Here is a 9657-nt window from a genome sequence, read left to right on the forward strand (position 1 = left end):
AAATACTTTTGACCCTTTGCTGCTTTCAACTATCCATTACAGCTCCTTAACCTCCTTAGAATTCCACACAACTAGGAGGCTTCTGATCAAGGATTAAGAGAGAAAGTCCAAGTAGCAAAGTGTTTTTGTTTATCTTTCAGAATTTATCAGTATGTTCCACAATAGGAATAAAGTCAAATTCCTATTGAATTGTGTATCCCCTTGAGTTGTGTCCTCTCTCTGGGGATGCATGTACAGTACATGTTTAAATAGGTGAATGAAAGTTTAGCAAGCTTTACATGTACTGAAAGCATAATAATGTTTATAAAATTAGATAAGATTTAGTGTTTTAATGCCTGGCCAGTAATTCAAGGAACAAAACACTATATGTAATTTATCTGCAAAACTGGTGAAAGATGGATGTTATGTCTCCCTCCCTTTTTTAATAACTCACTTAGTCCAACTGATAATGTCCACATGCACTTGGCTATGGGGGATCCTACTGGAAGTCTTACTCCTTAAGATAAATGACACAAAAATGGGATGAGGACAAGTTAGGGGATGGGATGGAGGCAGAGGACAGAAATGGGGAAGATATGAGCAACATGGATGATCTGAATTACATACATTAAAATGTCAAAAAGTAAACTGAAAATATTCTTCAAACAATAAAATGAAAGAAAACCTCAAAAAATATTTCTGACAGATTGTCAGTTAATGACAGGAGCTCCTCATAGGTTGTTCGGCAGAAACTAAAAAGAAAAGCAAGAATTATCAGTAGTATCAAGAACATCATTGGTGGCATCGTCAAGATAAGCAGTAACAGAGGCATCACCCATAGAATCCTATGTAGTGTCATGTCACAATGAGTATCATTGTATTTGAGAATGGTGAGAATGTGGAGTCTTGTTTCATTGGTTTTATTCTCAGAGGTTGCTTCTTTTGGGGTAGTTGTGTCCAAAATAATGCTGTCCACATAAGTCACAGTGTATGGACACAGAAAAATAAAAACTAATATCTAACAGTTACATTTCCCTGTTTAGCCATTCAGAAAATACAAGTTTCACATTAAGAGTGAAAATCATTTCCTCATTCCAGCATGGGAGGCAACTGTGTGCTTACCAACTTTACTTGATCAGTTTGGTTGGACTAAACTGATTTTGTTAATTTTATATGATGCATTTTCAATATGACTAGAAAAGATAATCATTTTTTCTAGTTATAGGTAATATCTAAAGAGTCCTATACAAAGTATGAAATTTATTTATCATCATGCATATTAGAGCCAAAGAGAATTGGATTTCCCGCACAGAAATATTTGTCTATTTTAAGCTATTGGTGTGGTCTAACTTACTTTGTTAAGCTCCTTTAACTTTAACTGTGCAGGATTTCTAAATTAGGTTCCATATCCACGGCATCGTCAAAGCCACCAACTGCAGCAACCACATTGATGATGTTAGGAGGAGCAAGGATGTGGTTGCTGCCCAAATTGGAAAAACCTTGATGGGAGTATTCGCTGCATAGCTGGTGCTGTGAGCAGGACTTGAAGCAAGAACCCGCATATCAGCATTCTGAGGGTCCAACGTGTCACCTGGGATACAAACAAGAGCAGATTTCTGGTCAGTAGTGAAGCTAAGACACTGTGTTCTCTTCTAAGCAGGTATCAAGAACAGGGTCAGAATGTTGCACAGGGTCCATGGGTGTCACCAGTGTGGCTACCAGGAGCAAGCTCAGGGACAGCATGTGTTCTCCCCCTTGCATGCCCAGTATAAGTACCTAGAGAAGGTGTGTGACCCACGCTGGTGTTGTTAACAGTAGTTTCCTCAGAAGACTGAAGATTGTCACCTGTTTCACTAACGCTGATGGTGTTAACAGTAGTTTCCCCAGATGACTGACGATTGTCACCTGTTTCACTAACATGAGAAGTTGATGTGGCATTGGCATGGGCAGGAGGTTGGGGCACGATGTCATGCATATTAGGTGGAGGAAGGAAACCTTCTCCCTTCTTTGTTTCAACCTTTAAGGAAATTTTGAGATGTTAGATTTCATTGAAAATTTCACTTATTTTTTGTTCATTTTAGAACTTATCTGTTAATGTCAGGGTCTTGATTTAGAGTCCCCAAATGTTTGTTTTCTCAGGCTTATTTTATCACTATAACCGCTGATATCCTGAAACTTTTGCTTCCATTGGTTTAGTCAAAGGCCCAGAGTTTGAGAATCTTAAAAGGGGACCTATTCAGCTTTATGCCTTCTTTTCTACTGTTCTTTGCTACCTCTCTATAATGGAAAGATGGAAAAAAAGACACAATGTGTCCTCTCCTGTCTTTATGACAAGGATTTTACATTCCATCCAGATTAAGAGAATGTGACAATCGGGGGCTTTGGAAACAAAAAGAAACTCGCTCTTCTGCACCACACTACTGCTTTCCCCATGGCTTTCACAATTGCCCATTAGATTCCTGGGATAACAGAATAGGGAGGGTGACTTTTGAAATGAATGAATAAAGTGTGCCACTGCCCACAGCAGATGGAAACTCTGGGGCTGAAGGAAGGGTTCTGGGAGATGCCATCCAAACTCTTACTCCTTAGCTATGACTGTTTTTATATATGGCTGATGAATGCAATGGCCTGTTTCAGCATCTCTGTGGTGGCTTGAATGAGAACAGACTCATGTACCAGGTTTGAGGAGGATTTGTGCTACTTATGTGTGTATCTATTTCTGCAAACCATCCTTGATCAAGCACCAGACATCTTCTAATATATGAGAACTGCACTCAATCTTCCCCTCCCTGTGTTTCCAGTTCATTCTCTTATTGGGCCACCACTATCTGCAAGGACTTACTGCTCACTGGAATTTATAGAAAGGATGGTTCACTGATACCAAACACTTTTCTCTGACCAAATTTCCATATTAAACTGTGATAGGTAGAGTACTGCTGCATTTTAACAAAATTCATAAGGAAACAAATTTCACAAAGGAGAATTTTACCTTAATAGCAGAGGTGGTGGCCATGTCCTCTGTTGTAAAATGAGGGTTTTCAGAGAGCCTTTAGAATAAAAACATGCAGTGAGGGGTGAGTTTGGTCCTTAGAGCATCTCTCTTGAAAGATTTGTTATCTGTGCACTAAGTGACATTTTTGCATTTATGTAATTCAACGTTGACCCAGGTTTTAAAAAGTGTTTACTTTGGCAGTTTCAACTTGTCTCAATCTATGTAACATTCAGTGAAGACTCACTCAAAGTTCTATTTAAAAATAAAAATTTAAAAAGCCAGTGGTTTGGGAGATGGCTCAGTCAATAAGAATGTTTGCTGCCAACACAGATCAACCTGAGTTTGAATCCTCAGCATCCACGTAAAAAACTGGGCATGGACACATGCACATGTACCCCAGTACTGTGGGTGGAACAGGCTACCAATTGGGCTTGTTGGCTGCCAGACCAGCTCCAGAGTCAGTCAGAGATCTTATGTCAAGTGGATAAGTTAGAGAATGATGCAAGACACCAATATCCTCCTCTTTCCCTCATGTCTGCACAACAAAATATGCAAAGCATGCAACAGGCACAGACACATGCACACATGCAACACACACATGCAGCACACACACACACACACACACACACACATCCAATCACATAAGAGGGGAAAATGGCGAGTTTTGCACACACTTGTTATGATGGATGCAGTAACTGATTGTTTTGAGCACTTAATGCTCCTATTTCATTTGTTCCCCTAAACCTAAAGTACCATGGCCTGCTTTTTGTAAAAAAAAAAAAAAAAAAAAAAAGGGCATTTCATTTCATAGCACTCTCTTCAAAGAGTTGCTTTGGGAAAACATGAAATGTATCTATGTCCAAGCATTAAGATGCATCAGTCTCAGAAGTCATCATATTTTGGTGCCTTGAAGATTTGATAGTGTGTCCACATGCATATGTTGAAACTCTTTATACTCAAGGGTATTTCTGAGTCATTTTATAGGACACTAGGGAGCAACATTGTCCCCTCAGCTTTGAGTCGTCTGAACTACAGCTAAAAGTTCCTAATTTCATGGTTTCTGATTGGCAAACTCTGGAACACTTTCTTTTTGTAACTTCCACCTACCTAGGGATTCACCACAAAGGTGGAACTCATTAAGAGGGAAATAAACCTGCTAAACAGAAGCATGTCTATAAGGCCATTCTGAGGTGATTTTCTCACCAAAGTTTGGGAGAGCTTTGCCTACACTCTTCCCAGCAGACACCTTGTCCCAAATATACTAGTAAACAGGATTAACAGCCTGAAAACTAATATTTTTACATATATGTAACTGCATGTTATGTGCAGTGTATTTGTAAGTATGTATGATTTCAGATAAATAAGTGCCAATGTATAGGTGTGGTGATTGGAGTACAGACTTGAGTGTCAACCCTCAGCCTCAGCCTTAGTTATATGGCTGAATCTCATTCATGAATGCAAGCCCCAGGCTAGCAATCCAGGCAAGACATCCAGAAAATGTGAGAGTATGCTTTGTCTTCACCTGCAATCTCACCAAAGCTCACCAGGATTTTAGAAGCACACAAGACCAACAGGCCTCCTGTGGACCCTGGGCATCCATCTCCCATTCTCCCATATGAACAGCCAGCATTTTATCTGCTGAATCACCGCCACAGACAGGGAGTCCTAACATCATTGCACGCTGTTTCTGAGGCATAATTCAGCTTTCATTAGCAAATAATCAAGAAGCTAAAATTGTCTTACACAGAGGAAAACTTGGTGCCAGCTTCTGAACTTTATATTCTCTACATACTGTATTTAAAATCCAGACATTCTTACCTGAGTGGGATTTGGTCTTGATTTCTTCCATTATCTACAGAGTAGAAAGGCAAAATATGTTATAAGCAACTGTAGAAAAAAGAGCATTGAATGCCAAGGCCAATGCTTCATTACCACATATACTTTGAATTTGTATAGCCTTCAAGGTGAATACTGATTTATGGACAATAAAAACAAGGATAACTCTTAATTTACACTTCTTTGTATGTTTAAAATACAGAGACAATTTTATCAAAAGTCGATACTAATAATAAATTGGTATACAAAATACCTCTGATCATGAGCATTATCAAACAGAGAAACTGACATCTTAACCAGAATCAATATCTCAAGCTAAAGTGTTAATTGGTAGCAGTGTTGCTGCTACTGGATTTGTCTCTGGACTAGTGGTGTTAGGAGAATTGCAAGTGAGCATACTCATCTTGCAGGGAAGTGAAAAGAGACTCTCTAAAGATTAAGTTGAACTTATTTCGTTGACGATGAAAATTCTAGACACAGGGAAGCTAAGTCTATGAGGACTGCTCTTTGCAGCATAGCAAAAGTTAAGAAACACAGGTAGACCAAGGGCAAAGAATTTCCAGATGCAAGGGTGGCAAAGCTACATATATAGAGAAAGAGGGGGAATTGTGTGTACTCTCCTCAAGTGCTTCTGAGGAAGCTGCAGAAGCCCCTCAGTTCTAGCTTCTGGTCCCTCGCTAACGGGCAGTGCAAAGAAGCTCAGCACTAGCTGCTATCACCTCCCATGATAAGAGCTATGGGAAAGCCCCCTGCAGTAGTTATGCACCCTGAACTGTATCTCTAGGGAGAGAAGCATGGAAAAACATGGGGACCAAGCAGCAATTCCATGGGAGTAGTACCTCACAGGAAACGTTTGTGTCCACACATACACAGCTTCAGTGAACAGCTTTCACTGCACGCTAACAGCCTGTCCTCTACAAAGGAATAAAGCAAATTTTTGCTTATTTCATTCACAGTATGGAAACTGCAGTATAACCTCCTTGGCATTGCCTATGGCTGAGGCAGAGCATTTGTCCCACCAACAAATGGACTGCCAATGAGGCTTAGCATGTGAGAGACCTCCATCAACCATCGTCACCACAAAGGAAATTTACTGTGGAAATAATGTAAAGGACAGTCACCCACATTACAATAATACTGACTCTTTTCACCTCTTCTCTTATGGGAAGAAGGTCTTTCAGACCCTCGACACTCCATGTACTCCTATTCACTTGATGCTGTGCTCTCTATAGGCAAGGTAGGTGTGAAAGACCCTGTGGTGACAGCTAAGAGCCCAAACTCTGTAGTGTTCCTTCCACTCTTAGAATCTTATCCAGACTCAGTGGACCAGTCAGTGCTGTCCCCTGCAGAATGATGCTCTTTTCTCAGCCTTCCTCCTACTGTGGCAAATTGTTCTGGAAATTATGTCTATCAGCATATAAACCAAGTATCACCATATCCTACACTAATAAAACCAAAGGAAAAAAGGTGCTGGCAGTATAGCCATTAGGGCGAGCGCTAGTCTAGAATGCTTAGAATGGCAATGTTCAATCCGTAGCACTGCCTATAGGACTCAAAGTACATTTTTTAAAAAAGTTGACCAAGCCTATTATTTCTTATGCCAAGAAATAGTCGGATTAAATAGCAGATAATTAAAGATAAACATAAAACCATATGTGAATTTTCTAATATGTCTGAGAAATTATAGAAAGGAACAAAACCCATAAAAATGTAGTTAATTTAGTTCTCAAAATCCTTAATGAAAGTAATTGAATACTGTATTTCTGTTTTTTCCATGATCACCTTTCATTGAAACTAATATATATAGCATAAATGTAATATATTTATTATAAAAATGAAAGAAAAATTCATTTTATAACAAGCAAAATTGCTGTCACATAACTCTAGAGGACACATACTGTGGACTAGTTAGAGGTCCTTATATTTATACAAAGATACTGTGTGCATCAGAGGCTCATGTTAAATAAATAAACATGGTTCAGGTAATATAGTTTGATACTGAAATTTCTCGGAAAATCATTTCTGAAATAATTTTGAATGTAAAGAACATTAGGAGGCAAATTTTAAAAAATGAAATTACGTTTATATCTTATTTACTTTGTTCCTTTTTTGAATGAATTAAGTTGCTATTGAAACTAGGAAAGTAGCAGCAAAGTATTCATGATTACTCTTACCTCCACTGATCTGAAGAGACTTCTTAAGTATTGGTTTCAGCTCTCCAGGTGGTCGTATGCCGCTGTTGCATATTTTAAAATGTAATATTTTAATATTCATACAAGAACATTTACCAAATGCTTTGATTATTTGCTGTTTGATTTCCTAACATACATTAGAGATTTACAGTCAAGCATTAACTTGTCCTTCAATCAGTTGATTAGGTTTGGTGACACTTTTTTAAAACTTTTCCCATGTGAAAGAAAGGAAAGATTTAGTCCACAGAAATTAGTTCACTGAAAGCATACAAACACACAAGGGAGAGAAAGAGAGAAAAACAGACAGAGATAGAGAGAGAGAAAGAGAGACAGACAGAGAGAGAGAGAGAACACCAAAGACAGTAGTTTCTTTCCAGCACATTTTTTTAAAATTGTAGTAACTGATGGTCACTCTTGTGCTCAATGTAATTAGTGCCCCGATTCCACTTGTCATGTCATCATCTGTTCCTAGAGCATCACAGAACCCCTCTCTCTCAGGTTACTTTGTGGGCTCTCAATGCATGTGATGCTATCTCTCACAAGGTTTGTTTGCTTCTGCTAGCACTCTGACAAGATACCATGGCCTAAGCTATGCCCAAGCTGTCCCTTAGTAGTCCATTCATGAGTGAATCTTGAAACCACAATCGGCCTGTTTCTATGCCAAATGAGCATTGCTATTAACTTAATGAGATAAAAATGTGAACAAACAACAATAAAGCTCAGTGGATAATTCCAGGTTATTAGCTTGAGACAGTTTAGAACTCTTAGTAGAAGAGAACATAATTTTTACAAGGTCTGTCTTTGAACAGTTGTAGCTACTGTAATTTATGAATCTGCACTTTGGACCTTTTAACTTGGAGTAATTTATTAATAAATAATTAGTAATAAGCAATTTACTAATGTGTATCAAATGCTTTATGATACATGTTCCCACAAATGATAACACAATTGTCCTCTATTATGGAAGTAATCACTTAAGATGAGCACAGAACTAGCTTGACATACCACCTTTAATTTTCTGCCAAATCAGTGTCTGAGATAGCAGATCACTGACAGAAGGGGCCTTTTACTCTATGTTCATGTCCTACTGATGGGGAAGACAAAGCCCCTTTTATAGACACATAAAGAGTAAACATGCCACAGTTTGGCTCTCTACATCCAGATAATCTACTGAGATCCAGAGACTTCATTACTGTAGAAAACAGCTCAAAGGAATGGAAAAGTGATGGATAGAGCACTGTGGTAGGAGGAAGGCATGGGATCTTCTACCAACTATGAAAGGGTGCTACACAGAACAAAAGGGCCTCTGCATGTGGAGATGGTGTCAAAGGAAGAAAGTAATTTGTTGGCTTCTTGTAATACTGTGTGATAATTCAGAATGATCCCAAGTTCTGTCAGCTCTCAGAATGACAAATGCGATGAAGATCTAGTTCACTAGCTGATTTCAGAATAAATTTGAAAAGGCACTAAGTGTCAGATGGACATAGTGAGTGTGGTTATCATCAGTAGGCTCATTTTCCAAAATGCAGAATTGGTACTTGGGACATGATGGTTGAGTATACAACTTATGTCCACGATCTAAAAACAACAATATTTCTGGCTAAAATACATTGATAATACTATGGGGATTGTAAGACAAAGCAAAAATTGAGTGTATAAATCAGTATCTATCTGAGAATACAACCAATAATTGGCTTGTTATCTTGGAATTTCTTTAGTATTATTGTATTCTTAGAACTTACCTGCAAAAAGGCTTCTTATTGGTATTGTAATGTACTTCTAAAAAAATCAAAATGAATTTGTTACAATGCTAGAGAAATATGAAACATAAAATAATTAGATACATAGTATCCATTTTTGAGACTAATCTAGACTATTCTAGAGTAAATACTCTTTTTTAGGAAATTTGTTCATGTAGAATTAATCCATTTTGTTTATTTCAAATCAAACAAGACTTAAACTTATCAAGCACAATACCTAAAAATAAACAATCACCCTGTGATTTCCAAGACAGCCAGAACTACATAACAATAAAACTGTGTCTCACAAACAAAACAACAGATTCAAAATAGAAAACAAGATCCATGGGCCTATATATATTTTTGTTCTTCAAGGAAACGAAGAACCTTGTTGAGCCGTTTAGTTAAAATTGTTCATTTTAACTAAAATTAAATTTTAGTTAACTAAAACTAAAATTAAAATTCCTACCACTGGGACTATATGCATTGTTTCTGTCTTTTGTATCAGAAACCTAGCAGAAAGAAAGAGAAGAGGGAAAAAGACTTTTACATAACCTCTCAAGGGAGGGCAGTCATCAAGCTTCCTCTCCTCATTCTTTTGGGGAAAGAATATCCTTAGTTCTATCTGTGTTCCCAGACTTATATGCAGCTTAAAGGATGCTCATGATAGCAGGCATCATCTCCCCTGAAATGAATTACTGGAAAGATCTCTCCCTTGGGAGTAATAACCCCAAGCTCGACCTCAAGTGCAAGAGCATCAGAGAAGCAGCTGTGAGACTGGAGCAGCAAATTCCATGGGCTTCCTTCTGACATAGGATCAATGTACAAGTTTACATATGTAAACAATAAACTCACTCAATCCTTCACTGTTCACTTGCAGTTTGCTTTTACAAATGAAACATTGGAGGCTGGCAGTGGT

At 38.1% G+C, this 9657-nt stretch overlaps 1 long non-coding RNA gene across 1 annotated transcript; it reads right to left on the reverse strand.

Moving 5' to 3' along the window:
- Positions 1-264: 264 nt before the first annotated feature.
- On the reverse strand, positions 265-1973 carry LOC142844810 (uncharacterized). Its single transcript, XR_012909778.1, has 3 exons — positions 1756-1973; positions 1334-1570; positions 265-731 (listed from the first exon to the last, which is right to left on the reverse strand). It is a non-coding gene; the product is annotated as an uncharacterized LOC142844810 (long non-coding RNA).
- Between the last annotated feature and the right edge of the window lie 7684 nt (positions 1974-9657).

Source organism: Microtus pennsylvanicus, chromosome 2 (assembly GCF_037038515.1).
Source record: "Microtus pennsylvanicus isolate mMicPen1 chromosome 2, mMicPen1.hap1, whole genome shotgun sequence".
Taxonomy (NCBI): Eukaryota; Metazoa; Chordata; class Mammalia; order Rodentia; family Cricetidae; genus Microtus; species Microtus pennsylvanicus.